Source organism: Carlito syrichta, unplaced genomic scaffold (assembly GCF_000164805.1).
Source record: "Carlito syrichta isolate Samal-C Ts95f unplaced genomic scaffold, Tarsius_syrichta-2.0.1 Scaffold53525, whole genome shotgun sequence".
Classification (NCBI taxonomy): Eukaryota; Metazoa; Chordata; class Mammalia; order Primates; family Tarsiidae; genus Carlito; species Carlito syrichta.
Window position 1 is genome coordinate 14878 of NW_006997621.1, and position 10337 is coordinate 25214.

The window sequence follows — 10337 nt, forward strand, 5'->3', positions numbered from 1 at the left end:
ACAGAGGTCCAGGCTCGAGCTTGTAAATAAAAACCCTCTTGAACTTTCATCGGAATTGGCTCTTGGTGGTCTCTCGGATTGAACTTTCGGCCACTACACCACGGAGGAGTTGTTTTCTGTTTTTTGTTTTTAGCAAACCTCCCTTGAATGAGAAGTGGTTTCATTTGTAACAATTTTTTTGAAACTTTGCAAGAGTGCAGAACTGCCTAAATTTCAGAAACAGAGAGCTACAAAACTGCTATGAATTTATAAACTTTCCATGCATGGAGGAGTTTTTTGTTTTTAGCAAACCTCCCTTGAATGAGAAGTGGTTCCATTTGTAATAATTCTTTTGAAACTTTGCAAGAGTGCAGAACTGCCTGAGTTTTCAGGAATGGAGAGTTACAAAACTGCTATGAAAATAATAAAAAGCCAAAATATAGACTCTAAAGCAAAGAAATGCTATTGTGTAAAATATAAATTGACTCTCAGCCTTTTATTTCTTTTTAAATCACAGTGACACAATTTAGTAGGAAAAAAGGCCATGCCTGTATTTATTTGCCAAAATATTCTTACATAAAGACGAAATAGTATCTTTTGAGAATAGAAAACATGATAAATGCTGAAGTTATGCCTAATATTTACTTTCTTGTTTTGCAGACTTCCCTCATAACACAGAGATAGTGAGAGTAGTGTTAAATAAATGTGGGATGATTTATTGGACGAATTGGAAAATTGAAGCAAAATAAAGAAAAAAGAAAATGTAAATGTGACTTTTCATTATAGGTGACTGCTAGATTTAACAATGTTAAACAAGAAGTAATCCAGTTTTGCGGGGGGTTCTACTTTGTATTGTGCTTTTTAAAATTGAATGAAGTTGTTTTATTTTGATTGTTTACTCTGCATAGTTCTAATGCCTTCTTTGAAACTAAACGCATAGGTACACTCAGATGTACGCACATTCCATTCTTGTACCATTTTACACATACACGAAAACACACCACACCCACACAATGGCAGTGACACTAGTTATTGCTTATTAATTAAAAGGCAGTGTAACTGAAATAAATTAACTGTGGTTTATCTTCATTATCATGTTCATTTTATTGACTATTTCTGACACAAATATGTTGTATAATTATAATGTTTTTATAATTGTCCAGAGTTTCCTTTGACTTTATAAATTGAGGGAATTGCACACTTTGATTTGTGTATTTTCAGAGGGTGAAAAAAATTATGTAAAAAATGTCTAGCCGGGCTTGGTGGCTCAGCCTGTAATCCCGCGCCTTTGGGAGGCTGAGGTGAGTGGATTGCCTGAGCCCGCAGTTCGAGACCCGCCTGGGCAGACGAGACCTCCTCTCTACAATAAAATCAAAAAATTAGCCGGGCATGTTAGCGCGTGCCTGTAATTCCAGCTACTCGGAAGGCTGAGGTGGAAGGATCGCCAGAGCCCAGCAGGTCAAGGCTGCGGTGGCTGGAAACAACCACTGCACTCCAGTCTGGGTGACAGAGTGAGACTCCACCTCAAAAACAAACAAACAAACAAAATGTCTAATGTTTGCTGGGCATGATGACTCATGCCTATAATCCCAGAACACCGGCAGGTCCAGACAGGAGAATTGCTTCAGCCCAGAAGTTCAAGACTTGCCTAGGCAATATAGCAAGACTTCATCTTTACACCAGAAAAGAAAAAAAATATCCAGGCATGGTAGCTTACCTCTGTAGTCCCAGATACTCAGCAGAAAGAGGCTGAGGTAGAAGAGTCTCCTGCTCCTAGGAGTTTGATGCAACAGTGAACTGTGATTATGTCACTACACTCAGCCTGGAAGACAGTGAAAAACCCTGACCAAAAAAAAAAAAAAAATCTTGGCAGATCCTTGTATTTGTCTTATGGAGGTTTCATTCAGAGTCAGCAGCTCAACATTGTGATATATTGTTATGGGCTCTGCCTATAATTTTCAATCTGGTGCCCTCTTCATTCCATGCAAAATTAAATTCTGAAAATACCTCAGGTATAGGGCTCTGTGTCTTTGCATATCTGTGCTCTTTACACTGATTATATTATATTTCTCTTGCTCTAAGTTCATTTTTAACAGTTCTTCTCTGTGACCCTGGAACCTATTTTGTAATCATGAAGGGTGCTTAGCCATGCTGATGTCCACTGGATAGAGTTTTCCTAGCCAAGTTCCCATGAATTCAGTAAAAGGTAACATTTGATTGTCAGAGAACAAAATGCTTACTTCTTCAAAATTTTAAAGGTCAATAAGCGAAAATAGTGTTATTGGAAATAAATAGGTTTCAACCAAAATTTTAGAAAGTTTGAGTATGTGTGTTGTTGACTCCACATTACAAATTTATGCCTTAGTTCTGTTAAGTCAAAGACAGATCTTGTAAGATGTCTGTCACATTATAGTACTCATTATATCCAGCTTTGGTTGCTTTCCTTTCCATTTCTCATCAGGGAGGAGATATCGCATACATTTTGGTCAGAAACCTAGAAATATATATCATCCTGTCCCTCAGAGACAAAAGTTCTGACCCTAAATATGTGGATTACTTAACCTGCACCATTTATCTTTCACTATAGCTATGGTCACTATCTTACTGCATACTATACACATCACTAATTGATTAATTATTGTGTTAGGTTATAACAACTTCTTTCAGTGTCTTTCCCAAGAGCATAAACTCTGAAGGTCAAATAATTATGTACTAATCTTACTAGCACCTGTGCTCTAATGCTGTGTTCTAACTCTGTATTATGTACTGTCAAAACCAGTGATTGAATAAATAGCCTTCAGTTATTTCAATGAATGAATACTTGAATTCCAGAACTTGTACATGTATAATGTACGCATTTTAATATTGTATATTTATAGATTTATTATTTTTACTCATAGAGTATAATTTTTATAATATTATAATAGTATAATTTTTATAATATTCTCAAAACAAAAACTTATATGTTCTTATAGCAATGGAATACTAATACTAGATACAATATCTTTGAAAATTTAGATAATTCTACTTTTTCTGCCTTTCAATAATAAAGTATTTCTGGAAGTACTTCAAAAGGCATATAATACTTTTTAGATATAATTTTCCAAGTTATTTTAAAAGTATATACAGGTTGGGCTGGGTGGCTCAGTCTGTAATCCCGAGGTGAATGGATTGCCTGAGCCTGCAGGTTCGAGACCAGTCTGGGCAACTTGGCAAGACTTCATCTTTACAATAAATAGAAAATTAGCCAGGTGTGGTAGCGCACACCTGTAATTCCTGCTGCTTGGAAGACTGTGGCAAAAGGATCACTGGAGTCCAGCAGGTTGATGCTGGGGTGGCAGTGAGCATGTCACTGCACTCCAGCCTGTGTGACAGAGTGAGACTACAACTCAAAATAAAGTATATACAAAGCTGAGAATAATGTGAGTAATCTTGAACACATTGTACATAATCAGAGTATAGTAGATAAGAAATGTATGTGAATTCATTTAGAAAACATTTAAAAAGTGAAGGTTTTACTTCAGATGATATTTTAGCAACACCATCTAAAAGTGTCACATTAATTTTCAGTGTTTATACACGTACAGTTCCTAACAGTAAAAGTTTAATAAATTACAATTTTTAAAAAGTGTAGACTTCTCTAGAAAAAAGTGTTGGTTGAACAAACAGAAATAGACTGGGATAAAAGGTATAGCTAAATACCTAAAGGATAATAAATCTGGAGCAGTAGAAAATACTTGCAACAGCCTCCTACCCACATCAGTGTCTAGGACCTGACTTGAAGATAATCACTATAAGATAAAACTTGGGCTATATTCTTCTCATGTCTCGTATTGACCTTATATTGAGTTTCTTGTACTGATTTTATATTGGATCCACCTTGCTTCAACCCTCTGACTCACTAATAATTGATTCACTACTTTAATCCTTCCTTTCTGGTTTATAATACCTTTGCATGAGTATAACCATATTCATTTTCATCTTGCCCAGGTCTAAAGAGGGTTTAGGGTGAATTCTGTTAATTTCATGGGTGTTTCCTAAGGTTTATCTCATTTGAACTACTATAGAACTAGCCCTACTTCTGCAGAATATTATGCAGCAGTTTTCAAATACGTTTCTGAAGAATGTATAGACACTTGATGAATTATATTCTACCTATATGTTCTATCCATTTCTTGCATGTTCAAAGAATGGTGGGCTAATGTGCCACAAACAAAAACCCAGACATTTTTTTTTCAGTGCGAGAAACTCTGACCCTAAACAAAATATATACCTTGGTCCATGTGACAAAGAATGTATATACTGTATATATCAGCATGTTCTTTTTGTCTATTAGACTTGCTAATATCAAGATGGTGATATTTTGGCAACAGAATTGACAGAAATTTTAAATGTGTCACTGCAAATAAATGTTTATATGTATTTTTAAATGCCAAGAAAAACCTTTAAAATATATTTATATTTCTTTTTTATTTTGTTTTGTTTTGTTTTTTTGAGTTGGAGTCTCACTCTGTCACCCAGACTGGAGTGCATTGGCCGCTCCCGGCCACCGCAGCCTCGACCTGCTGGGCTCCAGCGATCCTTCCGCCTCAGCCTTCCAAGTAGCTGGAACTACAGGGGCGTGGCTACCACGCCCGGCTAATTTTTTGATTTATTGTAGAGATGTGGTCTCGCCTGCCCAGGCGAGTCTAAAACCCACAGGTTCAGGCAATCCACTCACCTCAGCCTCCCAAAGGCGCGAGATTACAAGCTGAGTCACCGAGCCCAGCAAAATATATTTATATTTCAAGTGAAATTTATATTTGTCTTTCAGTCCACCACTTTTTACATTTTTCTAAAATATAACTTTTTATGCAAATTTACGTGGTAATAGAATGTATTTCTTTAATTTTATTTATTGTATATGCAGGAATTTTTCTAATATGTTAGTTTTCTCTTAAGGTAATTGATATTTTTCCTGTAAGACTATTATTTTTTCCATTCTATTAATCTTTTAGAATAATCCATGTATAAAACTTACCTTGCTTTAAAAAAATAGAATTAGGTAAGTAATTTTTGGTATATAAAAATCACTAAAACTAGTTTTCAATTGCATTGTTTTCAAAAGAACATTCACTTATTTTAAGCTTATTCACTAACAGTATTGGATTCAAATGATTACATTTTATTTTATTTTATTATTTTGAAAACTGAACTTATAGAGAGGACAGAGAAGCTCCCCCAGTGGCAGGGGTCCTGAAGTGGTTCCTCCAAATGATTGCATTTTAAAGTCAGTTAAATCTTGATGAAATTGATAATAACCACTTCCATTGTAATCAAGAGAACAATCATAAAATAATGTCATAAGAACATTAATTACTCTAGGCATAAATTATTCATCCAGTAGCTTTCTCTCTAGATCATGAGAAAACTACTCTGTAGTACAAAAAAATTTTATTATTATTTTTTCAAAATTATGTGATACATTTTTTTTTTTTTTGAGTTGGAGTCTCACTCTGTCACCCAGACTGGAGTGCAGTGGCCACTCCCCGCCACCGCAGCCTCGACCTGCTGGGCTCCAGCGATCCTTCTGCCTCAGCCTTCCGAGTAGCTGGAATTACAGGCATGTGATACCACGCCCGGCTGATGTTTTGATTTATTGTAGAGATGAGGTCTCGCTGCCCAGGCGGGTCTCAAACCCCCGGGCTCAGGCAATTCACTCACCTCAGCCTCCCAAAGGCGCGGGATTACAGGCTGAGCCACCGTATGTGATACATTTTTAAGCAAGAGTTGGTTTTATTGTATCAAGTCAAGCATAGTAATTAATAACAAATACATCTCAGCCTCTAAGAAGGAAACTACAGTGATTATAAAATGGTGTATAATGCAAGACGTTGTAGTCTTTGTATTAAATAAAAATATTTTAATTGTGTTAGCATGACACAATGAATATATAATCTTATGTAACTTTTGTTCTCAAGCAGTTTATCACTAGACTGTCTTGATATCACCACATATAAATCTATCAGCTTCTTCATTCACCTAACAATTTGTTAGCAATGCACTATAGATAAAAACTGTATCATCTGGAAATATATATTTTTTAATGTATTTTTGACTATTCTATATTGTCTTCTTTTTTAATTAAATCATCTTCATTGCATTTGAACTCAGTAGAGTTATTATTATTATTATTATTATTATTATTGAGTGGACGACTTTGTCTTATTTATTTATTTATTTTTATTTAAAGATGTGGGTACAAGTCAGGCTCGGTATCTCAGCCTGTAATCCCGTCATTGGGAGGCTGAAGTGAGTGGATTGCCTGAGCCCGCGGATTCGTGACCCGCCTGGGCAGACGAGACCTCATCTCTATAATAAATAAAAAAATCAGCTGGGCATGGTAGTGCATGCCTATAATTCCGGCTACTCGGAAGTCTGAGGCGGAAGGATCGCCGGAGCCCAGAAGGCGAGGCTGTGGTGGCCGGGAGCGGCCACTACACTCCAGTCTGGGCGACAGAGTGAGACTCCAACTCAAAAAAAAAAAAAAAAAAAAAGATGTGGGTATAATTCAGGGTTAGGTATACAAACGTTGATTATGCAGGTACTCTTGTTGATGAGGTATGCCCCTCCCTCCCCTAACAGTTTCCCTCAATTGCCAATCCCATCCTACTCCTCTGGCAGTTTCCCATTACTGCCAATTGCTTTCTTGTAATATTATAATTGTTCAAGATCTGCTTATGAGTGAGAACATATGGTGCTCTGTTCTTTTTCTCTGTGATAGATCATGGAGTATGATCGACTCTAAATTCATCCAAGTTGTTGCAAAGTTCATGTTTATCTTTCTTTATGGCTGCATAATATTCCATTGTGTATATGTACCACATTTTTTATCCAGCCCAACTTCAATGGGCAGCATGGTTGGTTCCATGTTTTCGCTATTGTGAATAGAGCTGCAACAAACATATGTGTGCAGGTATCTTTTTTGTAAAATGATTTGAGTTCCTCCAGGTATATTCCCAATAGGGGAATTGCTGGGTCATATGGAAGGTCAATTTCTCGTTCTTTCAGAAATTGCCACACTGTCTTCCAACCAGGTTGCACTAGCTTGCATTCTCACCAGCAGTGTAGAAGCATTTCTTTTTGTATGCATCCTCACCAGCATCTGTTTTTGTTTGTTTTATTAATGATGGCCATTCTTATTGGGATTAGGTGGTATCTCAATGTGGTTTTGATTTGCATTTCTCTGATGATAACTGAGGCTAAGCACTTTTTCATGTGTCTGTTGGCTGCCCTATATCATCTTTTGAGAAGTGTCTATTCATGTTTTTGCCCACTTTTTAAGGGGGCTGTTTGTTGCTTTTTTTTTCTTTTGGCATGCTTGAGTTCCTTGTAGATTATAGATGTTAGGCCTTTATCAGATATGCAGCTGGAAAATATTTTTTCCCATTCTGTAGGATGTCTCCCTGCTCTCTTGATGTTTTCTTTTGCTTTGCAGTAGCTCATTAGTTTGATGAGTTTCCACTTGTCTATCTTATTTCTTAAGGTATGGGCATTTAGGGTACTGAATAGGAATTGGTTGCCAGATACAATTTCCATATCAGTGTCTCCTGCATTTTCTAAGATTCTTATAGTTTGAAGTTTTATGTTTAAGTCTTTGATCCATTTAGAATTAACTTTTGTGTATGGTGATAGATAGAGTCCTGTTTCAATCTTCTGCATGTGGTCAGTCAGTTTTTCCAGCACCATTTACTGAATAGGTTCTCCTCTCCCCAGTGGTTGTTGTTGGAGGCTTTGTCAAAGATGAGTTGGTTGAGAAATTGAGGCTTTGCTTCTGAAATATCTATCCTGTTCCATTGGTCTATGTGCCTGTTCTTGTACCAATACCAGGCTGTTTTGATTACTATAGCCTTATAGGAAATTTTGAAGTCTGAAAGTGTGATACCTCCTATTTTGTTTCTTTTGCTAAGGATTGTTTTGGCTATTCGTGGTCATTTATTTTTCTGTATTAATTTTTGTGTTGTCATTTCTAGGTCTGAGAAGAATGATGTTGGTAACTTAATGGATATTGCATTGAATCTGTAGATTGCCTTAGATAGGATGGACATTTAAACAATGTTGATTCTTCCTATCCATGAGCCTGGAATATATTTTCCATTTGTTTGTGTCTTCTTGGATTTCTTTGAGCAGTGTTTTGTAGTTCTCATTGTAAATGTCTTTCACTTCTCTGGTTAGGAAGATGCTGAGGTATTTCATTTTTTTAGTGGTTATTGTAAATGGGGTTGTGCTTTTATTATTTTTAATTTAAAATTAAGTATTATTTGAGACAGCTTCCATTACTGCCATGTTTTGGAGATCGTATTTTTTTTTGATGTCTTAGTTTTGGACATCCATCAAAGTCTTAGAAATCACCAAATAAAAATACAGTAACATTTTAAAGCAATAATGTTAATTTACAAGAAAAAATTGTGAACAATGCTGCGATAAACATATGTGTGTGGGTATCTTTTTCATAGAGTGATTTGAGTTCTTCAGGAGTTTCGGGTTTTGTTCAGGAATTGGATGCCAGTCCAATTTCCATAAGGGTGTGTCCCACATTTTCTAAAGGTCTTATGGTTTGAGGTTTTACATTTAGGTCTCTGATTCATTTAGAGATAACTTTTGTGTATGGGTATAGATAGGGGTCTTGTTTTAATCTTCTACATGTGGTCAGCCAGTTTTCCCAGCACCATTTACTGAATAGGTTCTCCTCTCCCCAGTGGTTGGTGGTGGAGGCTTTGTCGAAGATGAGTTGGTTGAGAAATTGATGTTCTGCTTCTGGAATCTCAATTCTATTCCATTGGTCTATATACCTGTTCTTGTACCAATACCCAAGTTATTTTGATTATTGTAGCATTACAGTAAAGTTTGAAGTCTGGTATTGTGATACCTCCTGCTTTGTTGTTTTTTCTGAGGATTGTTCTGGCTATTCTTGGTCGTTTGTGTTTCCATATGAATTCTGGTATTGTTTTTTCTAGATCAGAGAAGAGTGTTGCTGGTAATTTGATGGGTATTGTATTAAATCTGTAGATTGACTTAGGTGAGATGGACATCTTCACAATGTTGATTCTTCCAATCCATGAGCATGGGATATTTTTCCACTTGTTTTTGTCACCTTTGATTTCTTTGAGCAGTGTTTTGTAGTTTTCATCGTAAAGGTCTTTCTCGTCTCCAGTGAGGAGATGCCAAGGTATTTGAATTTTTTGTGGCTATTGTGAATGGGATTGTGCTCTTTATTTGGGTTTCTGTTTGTTTATTACTGGTGTGAAGAAATGCGATTGTCTTTTGCACATTTATTTTATATCCCAAGACTTTGCCAAAGTTCTTTATCAGTGCAAAGAGGCTTTTGACAGATTCTCTTGGGTTTTCAAGGTACACATCATGCCATCTGCAAAGAGAGATAACTTGACTTCCTCTTTTCCTATTTGGATATCCCTGATCTTATTCTCTTTTCTGATTGCTCTAGCCAGGACTTCCAATACAATATTGAACAAGAGGGGTGAACAGTTTTCAATTTCATAGCACAAAAAGAGAAAATACATTCAAAATACTATATCTACTATTAAAAACAAATAATGATTGCTGTTGGTGAGAATGTAGAAAAATTGGAAACCTTGTGCAGAAACAGTATAAAAGTAAATGCAATGCAATCCTAGTAAAGAACAGAATTGCAGTTCTTAAAATTATTAAAAATATACTCGCAAGTAACTTTACTCCATTGCTCCTTAGCAGGGAGGTTTATGGGTGAGTGTGTGGAGATATAAAGACTGCTTCTTGAGTGGAATTGTGAGATATCTGAACAAAATGGTTCAAAAGACAAAAAGAAAATGAATTATTTGTAGTCCTTTGAATTTTTTCAATAATTGTTCCCGATTCCAACTTGATAAAGACTATTGAAATAAACAGTTATCTCTTTTAAAGCCTGAAGAGTGTGGTACCCTATAGCCATAACAGGGAGCAGAGGGATCAACCAACTCAATGTGACTGAGAGGTCAAGTAAGGTGTTGGGTGAGGGATGGCCATTGGTTTGGCCACTGGAGGTCATTAGTGACTTGGGCAAGTCCGTCTTGATGGAGTGATTGGGATGAATATCTCCTAAAGTTACAATACCAAATTTTTACTGTATTTTTTCCATGTTTAGATGTGTTTAGATACATAAATACTCACCACTGTGTTACAATTACCCATATCTTTCAGTAGAGTCACATAATGTATATAGGCTTGTCACCTAGGAGCAACAGGTCATACCATACAGTCAAGGTGTGTAATAGGCCACTCCATCTAGGTGTATGTAAGTGCACTCTGTGATATTCACACATTATGTAGCTGCCTAATGACAC